This window comes from Pan troglodytes, chromosome 20 (assembly GCF_028858775.2).
Source record: "Pan troglodytes isolate AG18354 chromosome 20, NHGRI_mPanTro3-v2.0_pri, whole genome shotgun sequence".
In the NCBI taxonomy this organism is placed as follows: Eukaryota; Metazoa; Chordata; class Mammalia; order Primates; family Hominidae; genus Pan; species Pan troglodytes.
This window is the reverse complement of record NC_072418.2, coordinates 10621297-10633951: the sequence shown is the minus strand read 5'-3', so window position 1 is coordinate 10633951 and position 12655 is coordinate 10621297. Positions and strand designations below refer to the sequence as shown.

At 56.3% G+C, this 12655-nt stretch overlaps 1 protein-coding gene across 14 annotated transcripts in view; it reads right to left on the bottom strand.

The window, feature by feature from the left end:
* CERS4 (ceramide synthase 4) overlaps positions 1 to 11248 on the bottom strand; it is a 53642-nt gene extending 42394 nt beyond the window's left edge. For 3 of the 14 annotated variants that reach the window (XR_010153691.1, XR_008541084.2, XM_063801102.1), the window contains exons 1-2: positions 11050 to 11215; positions 9657 to 9814 (exon numbers count right to left, since the gene is read on the bottom strand). The gene's annotated coding sequence lies outside the window, so the exon portion shown is untranslated. Of the gene's footprint in view, positions 1 to 9656; positions 9838 to 10594; positions 10880 to 11049 lie in introns of those variants that run through there. The other 11 variants (XM_063801097.1, XM_063801096.1, XM_016934923.4 and 8 more) reach the window with 8 other exon arrangements.
* Between the last annotated feature and the right edge of the window lie 1407 nt (positions 11249 to 12655).

Genomic DNA, 12655 nt, shown 5'->3' with positions numbered 1-12655 from the left:
CTGCTCAGGAGGCTGAGGCAAGAGAATCGCTTGAACCTGCGAGGTGGAGATTGTAGTGAGCCGAGATCGCACCACTGCACTCCAGCCTGGGTAACAGAGCATGGTGCTGTCTCCAAAAAAGAAGAGATAGGGAGGCTGAAGGTGGAGGGTGGCAGAGACAGGAGCCTTGGGGAGGGGTGCTGAGGTCCAGGTAGGGTGTCTTCAAGGGGTGGGGGTGGCAGATTGGGATGAGTATCTGGGGTAGATCTGGGAACTGCCTGCTTGGGCAGGAATATGGGGACACACAGCCGAGGGGTGGGAGGGGGCGAGGAGAGCCGGTGGGCAAATTCCAGGCATGGAATTCTAAGATGGCATCATCCGAGAGGGAGGAAAACAACAGGGTGAGGGCAGCAGCCGTGGAGCTCCAGGGTCCCCAGGTATCCACTTAACAAATTTTTTTTTTTTTTTTTTTTTTTAAGAGACAACAGGATTCCACTCTGTTGCCCAGGCTGGAGTGCAGTGGCATGATCATAGCTCACTGCAGCCTCAAACTCTTGGGTTCAAATGATCCCCCTGCCTCAGCCTCCCGAATAGCTGAGACTACAGGCACCCATGCCACTATACCCAGCTAATTTTTTTTTTTTTTGAAACAGAGTTTCGCTCTTGTTGCCCAGGCTGGAGTGCAGAAGCACAATCTTAGCTCATTGCAACCTCCACCTCCCGGGTTCAAGCGATTTTTCTGCCTCAGCCTCCTGAGTAGCTGGAGTTACAGGTATGTGCCACCACACCTGGCTAATTTTTTTGTATTTTTAGTAGAGACGGGATTTCACCATGTTGGTCAGGCTGGTCTCAAACTCCTGACCTCAGGTGATCCATCCGCCTTGGCCTCCCAAAGTGCTGGGATTACAGGCATAAGCCACTGTGCCTAGCCCTCACCCAGCTAATTTAAAAATATATATTTTTTATAGAGATAGGGTCTTACTATGTTGCCCAGGCTTGTCTCGAACTCCTGGCCTCAAGCGATACTTGAGCCTCAGCCTCTCAAAGTGTTGGGATGACAGATGCAAGCCACCGTGTCCAGCCTCCAGGCATCCATCTGAACCTACATGGGCCTGCAGTCCTGCCTGGGTCTCAGAGGAGCTGGGGGCAGTGGGTTGAGACAGTAGCAAACTGTGGACCTCAGAGCCTGCTCCTATCCTGCAGGGTGGCTCAGGCAGCTGGAGTTCTCTGTGAAATCAAGTCACCACCTTTTTTTGCGGGAGATGAAGTCTCGTTCTGTCACCCAGGCTGGAGTACAATGGCACGATCTAGGCTCACTGCAACCTCCGCCTCCTGGGTTCAAGTGATTCTCCTGCCTCAGCCTCCCAAGTCGCTGGGAATACAGGCGCCCGCCACCATGCCCAGCTAATTTTTGTATTTTTAGTAGAGATGGGGTTTTACCACGTTGGCCAGGCTGGTCTCGAACTCCTGGCCTCAAGTGATCCTCCCGCCTCGGCCTCCCAAAGTGCTGGAATTACAGGCATGAGCCACTGCGCCCGGCCTCAAGTCACCATCTTGATACCCATCCACCCAGTGAAGCAAGAAGCCACAGAGAGCCCCTGCAGAGTACACGTCTTCCATCAGCCCTCTGGGTTGGATGGGTTGGCACAGAGAAGGGCCCCCAGTGGGGAGGCAGAGGCTACCTATGGTCCCTTTAAGGACCGGAGGTGTTTGTGTAACTGGAGGCAAAGCACCTCCTCTCAGATGACGGTCCAGGACCGCCCCTCCTCTGGGATACGCACAGATGGAGTCCATCCCTCTCTCAGCAGTGGCTCTGAGTACCAGCCTATCCCTTCCCCATCTCAAGATCTCCTGGGAGGCTCCCCGTAGCTCCTGACCTGGCATTCGAGGCCTTTGTGACCTGGCCGAGCCCACTGCCCTGTCCTGGCCTCCCTGTCTGCCCTCCCGCAGCCACCCTGACTCCGAGGTTCTCAGCCTAGGGTCTCCACGGGTGGATTCCCAGAGTCTGCTTCAATTTTAGGAATGTTGCTCCGATGCCATTCCCGGATGCCAGGCCTTTGCCTGGGCCGCTCCCTCTAAATCACTGTTCAGCATTCCATTATCTGATGCCTGGCATGGTTAAACCTTCAAGTGGGCAGCTTTCCTGTGGCTGCCTCCAGGAAGTCTTGAAGACTCCCAGCCTGGGTCAAGAGCCTCTCCTTGGTCATGCACAGTGGCTCATACCTGTAATCCCAGTGCTTTGGGAGGCCAAGGTGGGCAGATCACCTGAGGTCAGGAGTTCAAGACCAGCCTGGCCAACATGGTGAAACTTCATCTCTACTAAAAATACAAAAATTAGCTGGGTATGGTGGCACGTGCCTGTAATCCCAGTTACTTGGGAGGCTGAGGCAGTAGAATCGCTTGAACCCGGGAGGCAAAGGTTGCAGTGAGCCAAGATTGCACCACTGCACTCCAACCTGGGCGACAGAGTGAGACTCTGTCTCAAAATAAAAGCAAAACCAAAAAGAAGGCCAAATGTAGATCCCAGCACTTTGGGAGGATGAGGCGGGCAGATCACTTGAGATCAGGAGTTCGAGACCAGTCTGGCCAGCATGGCAAAACCCCATCTCTACAAAAGAATACAAAAATTAGCCAGGTGCGGTGGCTCACGCCTGTAATCCCAACACTTTGGGAGGCCAAGGCGGGCGGATCACGAGGTCAGGAGATCGAGACCATCCTGGCTAACAGGGTGAAACCCCGTCTCTACTAAAAATACAAAAAAATTAGCCAGGCGTGGTGGCGGGCGCCTGTAGTCCCAGCTACTGGGGAGGCTGAGGCAGGAGAATGACATGAACCCGGGAGGCGGAGCTTGCAGTGAGCCGAGATGGAGTCACTGCACTCCAGCCTGGGTGAAAGAGCGAGACTCCATCTCAAAAAAAAAAAAAAAAAAAAAATTAGCCAGGTGTGGTAGTGGACACCTATAATCCCAGCTACTCAGGAAGCTGATGCAGGAGGATTGCTTGAACTCGGGAGGCGGAGATTGCAGTGAACCGAGATTGCGCCACTGCACTCCAGCCTGAGCGACAGAGCGAGACTCTGTCTCAAAAAAAAATTAAAAAAGGAGCCTCTCCTTGCCTTCAGTGTCTCTGATTGTTTTCCTTGTACCCTGGTTAATCTGCCTTGTAACTGCCCAAAGACACGTCTGTCTCCCCACTGAGGGGTCTCTGGGAGGGCAGTAAACAAGTCCAATTCCTGTCTCAGCCCATCACTCACTCCCACTCAGGCCCCAGCCCTAATGTCGCCTTTTCAGAGGGGTCCTGACCGCCCAAAATAAAGTAATGTCTCCTTGCTCTTCATGACGTTTCTGGAAAATTCTAGGAGTGGGTGGGAAAGTCATAAATGTCCTGTCTCAGAGTCTGACCCTCTGGAGGCCTCAGACAAACCCAGATTGGCCCCCAGCTCCTTCCAGACTCCAGCAAGGTCCCCGGGAAGCTGACATGTGTTAAGTGCCAGGTCCCTCTGTCATCTGTACTTTGCAACTAGGGAAAGTGAGGCATGGAGTCATCCAAAGTCATAAAGTAGGGAATAGAGTCTGGGACTTGGACCCAAGCCTGCCTGTCTCCAGAACCTGCCTGTTACCTGCCACCCGAGGTACGCTACCCCCAACGCCATCCGCCCCCCAAGTCCAACCTCTCAGGCTGCAGCCATAAGGACCCAGTATGGCTGGCATCACTTCACATTTATTGGGTGCCCACTGCATACCAACTACACACTGGGATCCCAGCAGAGAACAGAGTAGACAAGAAATTTCACTCCATGGAGCCGATATTCTGGACATGGTGGAGATGAGGGAGTGGCAAAGACTCTATATCTTAATTTTTTTTCAGAAATGGGGTCTTGCTATGTTGCCCAGGCTGGTCTTGAACTCCTGGGCTCAAGTGATCTGCCCAGCTTGCCTCTCAAAGTGCTGGGATTACAGGCATGAGCCACCTGATCTGGCCCTGCATTTTGATAATTTGTTTGTTTTGTTATTGTCAGGTGGAGAGAAAAATAAGGCAGGAAAAGGAATGAGGAGTCAGGCAGTGGGGGCTGTAATTTTCTTTTCTTTTCTTTTTTCCAAGACAAAATCTCTCTCTGTCGCCCAGGCTGGAATGCAGTGCCACCATCTCGGCTCACTGCAACCTCCATCTCCCAGGTTCAAGTGATTCTCCTGCCTCAGCCTCCCAAGCAGCTGGGATTACAGGCGCCCGCCACCACGCCTGGCTAATCTTTGCATTTTTAGTAGAGACGGGGTTTCACCGTGTTGGCCAGGCTGGTCTCGAACTCCTGGCCTCAGGTGATCTGCCCACCTCAGGCTCCCAAAGTGCTGGGATTACAGGTGTGAACCACGGTGCCTGGCAGGGCTACAATTTTAAAGAGGGAGGTCAGGAAGCCCTCCCTGAGAAGGTAGGGAGGTGAGGGAGGAAGCCCTGATGATAGAACGTTCTAGAAAGGGGGAAGAGCCAGTGCAAAGGCCCTGAGGCAGGGCCAGGCATCCTGGACTCGAGGCACAGAGAGGTGGCTTATGCCTGCCCTCACCAACATCCCAGATGGAGAAACAAAACCCAGAGGACCACCTCCCTCCCGTCCTGTCACTGTCTGGGTGCCATCACCCTAAAAAGCCCAGCCCCTATTCCCCTGTCCCTGCTGTGGCTCATCACACCTGCCAGATCACAGAGGAGTGCCAGGGACAAGGGATGCCCCCTCCCAGTTTGGACGGGGACGGAGGAGACAGTCCGGGTCACAGTGCCGTGGCTCAACAGAACCTCGGATCTAGGCTCCAGCATCCAAGTGTCCAAATTCCCTCCCAGTGAAGCCCAGGTTCGTGGTGGGAGTGGGGAGGGTGCCCAGGCTCTTGTGGGGTACAGGGAGAGGGGACCGAGTTCTCTCTCTTTTGCCTGGGAAGGGAGTGACTGCAGGCTAGAGGCTGGCCCATCCCCCAGACACACCCGCTGCTTGTTTTTTTTTTTTTTTTTTTTTTTCTTTTGAGACAGAGTCTTGCTCTGTTGCACAGGCTGGAGTGCAGTGGTGTGATCTCTGCTCACTGCAACCTCCACCCCCCTGGTTCAAGCAATTCTCCTGCCTCAGCCTCCTGAGTAGCTGGGACTACAGGCACACACCGCTGCACCTGGCTAATTTTTGTATTTTTAGTAGAGACAGGGTTTCGCCATGTTGGCCACGCTGGTCTCAAACTCTTGACCTCAGGCAATCCACCCACGTCGGCCTCCCAAAGTGCTGAGATCACAGGGGTGAGCCACCGCGCCTGGCCCTGCTGCTTGGCTTTTGCTGTTTGTCCTCTAGGCCCCTGATCGAGGCTACCATCCCTGCATCCCTAGGGCTCCCCCATCACCTATCTGAGAACGTCCTGGCTCCTCCATCCAGCTCTGGCTGCTTGCCCACTGGCTGCTGCCGTTGCTTCTTCCTCCTCGTCCTCCCCCTCCTCTTCCTTTTTCTCCTCCTCCTCCCTCTCCTCCCCCTCCTCTTCCTCCCCCTCCTCTTCCTTTTTCTCCTCCTCCCCCTCCTCCCTGTCCTCCCCCTCCTCCTCCTCCTCTCCCACCTCCTCCCCACTGCCCTTCATCTCCTCTGCTTCCATACGCTCATCAGTACCCTTCCCTGGCTACTTCCCTCTCCCAGTTCAGCTGAGCCCCATTGTGTGGAGGGGAGGAGGAGAAGCCTTGGCCACTGAGTGGTCCTCCTCTCCTTCCTCCTGCCAGCTTCCTCAGCCTTCAAGGTTCGAGCACCCCAGCACAGGTGACAACTGCACATACAGGACGACAAAGTAACCGTGCAAAAGCAGTAGGGTCCCATAACCTTTCACCCCTCAAGTCTCCTTGAGCAAGGACTCTCCAGGGTCTGCTGTGGTTGGACTGGGGGTTCCCAAGGACCTTCAGTCTCTTCATCTACTCCTCTCTCTACTCTATGACTCCTTGCTTAGTTTGCTCCAGCCACCCCAGCCTCATTGCGTTCCTCCAACACATAATGCCTGTTCCAGCCTCAGGGCCTTTGCACCTGCTGGGCCTTCTGCCCGGAGCACTCTTCCTCCAGATGTCTAGCTGCTCCTTCAAGCCTCATCCTTGTCCCCATCACCTTCTCCCTGCGGGGACATCAGCTCCGTAAGGCTTCCTGTGGCTCACTGTCTGTCCCCAGTGCCTCCCACTGCAGACACTTCCTAAGTCTGTGCTGAATGAACAAATGACAGACAGACAGACAGACAGGGGTGGGAGGAAAGTGGGGCCAGGCACAGGGCAGAAGGGGTCCCCAGGGCATAGCTGATAGGAAATGATCACTCTTCAGACACAGTGTCGTGGGACCCTGGATTAAAATCTGTCTCTAGGAGTCCAGGAGGGGGTAGGGAGGGAAAGCTGAGCTGAGCTCCAGGCGGTTCAGTGTGTGTGTGTGTGACAGCATCCTATTAACAAAGGTATAAAGTCCAGACTCAGGGAGGGGAAGGTCTCTTCTATGCTACTCTGTTTTTTGTTTGTTTGTTTTTGAGACAGTGTCTTGCTCTGTCACCCAGGCTGGAGTGCAGTAGTGCGATCTTGGCTCACTGCAACCTCTGCCTCCTGGGTTCAAGCAATTCTGTCTCAACCTCCCAAGTAGCTGGGATTACAGGAGCATGCCACCACACAGGGCTAATTTTTATATTTTTAGTAGAGACGGGGTTTCACTATATTGGCCAGGCTGGTCTCGAACTCCTGACCTCAGGTGATCTGCCCGCCTCAGCCTCTCAAAGTGCTGGGATTACAGGCGTGAGCCACAGCACCGGGCCCCTCTATGCTACTCTGGTCAGAGCTATAATGGGTCTGAGGGGCCTATTCAAGGATGGCAAAGAAAAGCCTGTGCTTGGCCAGGCACGGTGGCTCATGCCTATAATCCTAGTGCTTTGGGAGGTCGAGGCTGGAGGCTTGCTTGAGGCCAGGAGTTCAAGACCAGCCCGGGCAACATAGTAAGACCCCTGTCCATCTGTATAAAATTTTTTTTTAACGATTAGCTAGGCCTGGTGGTGCATGCCTGTGGTCCCAGCTCTCAGGAGGCTGAGGTGGTGCATGCCTGTGGTCCCAGCTCTCAGGAGGCTGAGGTGGTGCATGCCTGTGGTCCCAGCTCTCAGGAGGCTGAGGTTGAGCTCAGGAGGTCGAGGCTGCAGTGAGTTATGATCATGCCACTGCACTCCAGCCTGAGCCACAGAGCAAGATTCTGCCTTTGAAAGAAAGAAAGAGGCCGAGTGCAGTGGCTCATGCCTGTAATCCCAGTACTTTGGGAGGCTGAGGCGTTTGAGCTCAATAGTTTCAGACCAGCCTGGGCAACTGGCAAAACTCTACAAAATCACTACAAAAAATGCAAAAATTAGCCAGGTGTGGTGGCTTATGCCTGTAGTCCCAGGCTGATTGCTCAAACTTGGGAGGTGGGTTGCAGTGGGCAAAGATAGCACCACTGCACCCCAGCCTGGGCAACAGAGCCAGAACTTGTCTTGAGAAAACAAAACAAAAACAAGAAAGAAAAGCAAAGAAAAGAGCTTGTACTGAAAGGCATGAGGAAGAGAACAGAGTTGGTAAAGAGCAGCCACAAAAGAAAGTGAGACGGGCTGGGTGTGGTGGCTCACACCTGTAATCCCAGCACTTTGGGAGGCCGAGGCAGGTGGATCACCTGAGGTCAGGAGTTCGAGACCAGCCTGGCCAACATGGTGAAACCCCCCCCCCATCTCTACTAATAATATAAAAATTAGCCAGGTGTGGTGGTACGCACCTGTAATCCCAGCTACTCAGGAGGCTGAGGCAGGAGAATTGCTTGAACCTGGGAGGTGGAGGTTGCAGTGGGCCGAGATCGCACCATTGCACTCCAGCCTGGGTGACAAGAACGAAACTCCATTCCAAAAAATAAAAATAATAAAAAAGAAAACAGTAAGATGCCTGCTACTGAATTATCAAACAGGGGTTTCAAGACCCTTTCCTCCTATGACAGCCCCAGCTCCCTTGGCTCCCAGCTTGCCACCCACTCCTGGTTTTCCTTCTGCCCTCTTTCTGCTGTCTCCCAAGCTCCCAGCTTGCTTTAAAGCCCATCCTACGCCGTACCACCTGGGTGTCTAGTGGCATGGCAATTTCCAGATGCTGAGAACAGATTGCTGACTTACACCTAAAGCTTCTCCCCCATGAGCAGCTGCTCCCTCCCCCGGCCTCTCCATATCTCTCCAAGATCCACCCAAGTCTCACCCGTCCACGCCTCCACCTGGTCCAGCCCCACCATTACTCCCCTGGCCTGGTGCAGTCCCTTCCATCCTGGTCTCCAGGCTCCTGCCTTCGACCCCTGCAGTCTGTTCCCTGAGCTCTAAATAATGCCAAATGCTTGTTCAAGGCTGGCAGGCTGGCTCTGCCCTTCTTCCTCTCCCCTCTTCTGGATCTTACAACCCTGGCTTTGTGGTTCTTTCATCCAAGCACCCTGGCAGTTTCTCTCCTCTGCAATTTGCCCACTGGTCTCTTGGCCTGGTTAACTCCTCCTTACCCTTAGCGACCCAGCCAACTGTCACCTCCTCCAGGAGGCCTTCCCTGACTCCTCCTTAGGCTGAGTCAGGTGACTCCTCTGGACTCCCCCTGACCCCAGGCATGACTCTGAATTTTTTTTTTTTTTTTTTTTTTGGAGATAGTCTCACTTTGTCGCCCAGGCTGGAGTGCAGTGGCGCGATCTCGGCTCACTGCAAATTCTGCCTCCCAGGTTCAAGAGATTCTCCTGCCTCAGCCTCCCATGCAGCTGAGATTACAGGTACATGCCACCACGCCCGGCTAATTTTTGTATTTCTAGTAGAGATGGGGTTTCACCATGTTGGCCAGGCTGCTCTCGAACTCCTGACCTTAGGTGATCTGCCTGCCTCAGCTTCCCAAAGTGCTGGGATTACAGGCGTGAGCCACCACGCCCAGCCCCTCTGTGATATTTTAATAGCCTCCAGCTCTGTGATATTCTCGTGATATTTTAATAGCCTGTTTAGCACGTATTCACAACCAGCCAGGCACTGTGTTCAGCTCTTTACCTATAGGTCATGACTGCAATTATCCCATTTTACAGGTGGAGAAACTGAAGCAGGAAGTGGTGAAGTCAGTAGCCCGGAGGCCCTCAACTCAAAGTGGCAGGACAGGGCTGGGGGGTGGTCAGGCTCAAGTCCAGCCAGTCGGAAAGGGAGAAGCTTGTGGTGCTCAGAGAAGGGGACAGGGCAGCGAGCTCCCAAGGCACCTGCCTTTCTGTGCCATCCCACGGGTGGGAGGAGGGAACCTGGGCCCACTTCTGCTGCCAACTACAGGCATCCCAGTGGCTCCTGAGCCAAGACATTCTGTGCCAGGCACTGGGCCAACCGCTTTATTCAACCTGCAGACAGCCCTGGGTCAGGAGATGGACACTGTTGTGAATTTCTCAGAGGAGAAAATGGAAGCCCATACATCCCCCTGAACTCCCACCGGGCGTTAGAGCCCTCCCCGGTTCCTTAGGGGTGTGGCTGCCACTGAGATCTGCCTAGCCTCGGCTTTCATTGATCCATGAACACTCCCAGGCTCAGATACTACTGACCCATTTTACAGATGGGTAAACTGAAGCTCAGAAACCTTTCCCTGGGGGCCCTACAGCCAGTTCAATGACCAAGGCCGCCCCCCACCCCCCACACCCCAGGCTCAAAGTACCTCTGCTGGCAGTGGGTGAGCTGGAAAAACAGGTAAGGAAAGTCCTCAATGCCTCTTCCTCCACGCCTGGCTGGGCCTGCTGGGGCCCAGGTGCACTGAATGAGGCTTCTAATCAGTCCCCCAGCTCCACTTCTGTGTTTAATTCACTGCAGCTGCTCCTGGAAGGCAGACCCATTTGAGGCTGGGGGAGGCCGAGGGCTTCAAAGACAATTCCACAGTCCAGGAACCCTATCCCCATATAACAGACCCAGGTCGCCCCAGTGGGGTCACCCTGGCCTCTGCGCTCAGATGCCTGAGACCTTGCCTGAGCTCAGACTGGAGTCGATGGGAGCATTCCCCCATCTGGTAGGTTTTGCAAACCACAACAGCCTCTCCCCCTTCCCACCTTCCTGTGTCCCCCAGAGCAGCTTCTCCTCAAGTCTCCCATCCCAGCAATGAAAGCCTCTTCTATATACTCCTAACTACCCAGGAGAAACGTCGGTCCCCCACGCTCCACTTGCAAACAGACAGAATTAGATGATGTTATTCTGCCAAAGCGAATTTTCAGTTCACCCACTTCTTATCACACCTTCCAGCCAGGTCAGGCCAGAAGCCCCCTTCCAAGTATCCCCATCTCTCCTACCCACAGCGGCTACGGGATGTTCTTAAGACACAATCCGATCACGCCATGCACCTGCTGTTCCAAGCCTCCCTGGTCCCCACCGCCCCGAGAACGGGTTCCACACTCTCCTCGCCGCTTCCCAGGCCCCGGCCAACCTCTCTCTACCTCAGACCCTCCCTCTCCGCGTTTCAGCCACGCTGGCCTCTTTTCTGCTCCGCACACACTCCCGGCTGGGCCCTGCCACACAATCTTGCTGTTTCCTGGGCCTAAAAAGCCCTTGCTGGCTGGTCCAACCAGGCCAAATGACATTATCCCCGCCTGGGCACCTCCACCTCACCCCGGCCGCCTGATGGGTTAAGCTCGGGCTTGGAATGACGTGTTTAAGCGGTTCTCAGAAGCCGTCTACGCGGCCGGGCTGCGGGCTCCGAGGCCAGGGCCCCAGCTGCGTCCCCAGCCCTGGCACGTCGGGGAAACGGGGCGCTCCCCCGGCTCACACATCCGGATTCCCCCGCGTCACGAGGCCAGGATCGCCCCTACTCCCTCCAGCCCGTTTCGCAGCCGCGTCCTCGGGCACCCGTTGCGCCCCGGCCCTCGTGGGGGAGCGCGGATAGCTCGGGGAGACGGCCCAGATGGGAAGCCCCGAGGGGGACAGTCCCCGGCGGGGTGATGGGGGCTGGAGCCCAGCTGCGAGTGGGGGCCGGGCTGGGGCCGCCATGGCCGCGGAGGCGGGGCCGGGGACCGCCGTGAGGGTGGCGTTCGGGGCGGTGTTCGCGGCGCGGGGTGCTCGCTTACCTGGGGGTGCAGGCGGCCGGGCGTACCGAGGGCCGGCGGCGGGGCTGGGGACGGCGCGCCTAGCGGGCAACCCGGAGCAGCTGCAGACACGCGCCACCCGCTCCAGGCAGCCGGACTCTGCTCCCGGCCGGGCCTCGGCCCCCAGCAGGGGAAAAAAGGCTTGAGTGGGGGGAGCCCGGGGCGGGGCCGTGGGGGCGGGGCCTGGGCGGGGCACGCGCCCGGGAACGGTGGGGCCTGGCGCGGGGCTGGGGCCCTGGAGAGGCGGGGCCTGGCGTGGGGCGGGGGACTTGGAGGGGCAGGGCCTGGAGCGGGCGCCGGGTCCTCCAGGCGCTTGCACCCCGCGACGCAACTAGGCCTCTCTCTGGCCCCCGACCCCGCACCCGCACCCCATCCCCGCCCCCGCCCCCGCCCCCGTTCCCGCTCCGCCCATCTCTGCCCCGCGGCGCGCCTGGCCTGGGTCCAGCCTAGCGTTTCTAGTCTGCGCCTTATCTCTCCCCTTTGAACCCAGTATTGTCCGCTGCGCGCTCCGTCCGGCCCCGGCTTCACCCCTGTTCGCTGTCTGTCTCCCCGGCCCCCTCCCAGGTCCCCTCTTCTGCCCGAGATGCTCTGGCTCTGCTCATCTGTCCACACCCCCACACTCCCGGGGCGCCCTGAGCCTCTGGGGCGCGCAGTTGGATGGTGCACAGGGGAGGCCCAGATTTCTCCAGGCCTCAGCGGCCACCCTGGGTGCCCCGAGTCTGGGGCCCTGTTGGAGGGCCAGTCCAGGGGTTCGCCCGAGGCGAGCGCGGGGGCCAACCGAGGCGGTGAGGGCACCGGGCAAAGGCTGCGATTTGGTGGGGTGCAGGGGTCAGGCGACAGAGCTGGGGAGATAAGATGGGAGATAGGCCGGGTGGGTGGTGGCGCAGCCCTGGTTTTGGCTGAGGGCAGCAGCAGTGGGGGCTGGGTCCCCCGCTTGCCTGGTAGAACCGAAAATGACCCAGTCTCAGCAGCGCGCAGGGGCAGGGAGCCTGGGCGATCCCTGAACAGAGGACAGCCCCAGGGGGTTTCATAGTCGCTGGCCCACCGCATGTACTCTGGGCAAGTGGCTTCGCCTTTGGACAATAAGCCTCTGTAAAATGGGGATAATAAACCTTTCTCTGACTCAGCTCAGCAGACCCAAGACCCATGGGGTGAATTTGGGGCCTCCCTGCCACAGGGCCCTAGGCAAGCTGAGATTTGATTTCCTCACACAGACAGGGGCGCGGGGGGCGGGGCGGTCAGGGAGGCAGGAGACCTCTGTTGCAAGTGTGGAAGAACCTGTCCCTCCAAGTTCAGACTCCTGGCGTTTGCACTTGGCCTTCCCTCTGCTACACTGTTTCTCTTTTCTTTTTTCTTTTTCTTTTTTTTTTTTTTTTTTTTGAGACGGAGTCTTGCATTGTGGCCCGAGCTGAACTGCAATGGCATGATCTCGGCTCACTGCAACCTCTGCATCCTGGTTTCATTCGATTCTCCTGCCTCACCCACCACACCCGGCTAATTTATATATACATACATATATATATATATATATATATATATATATATATATATATATATATATTTTGGAGAGACGGGGGTTTCACTATGT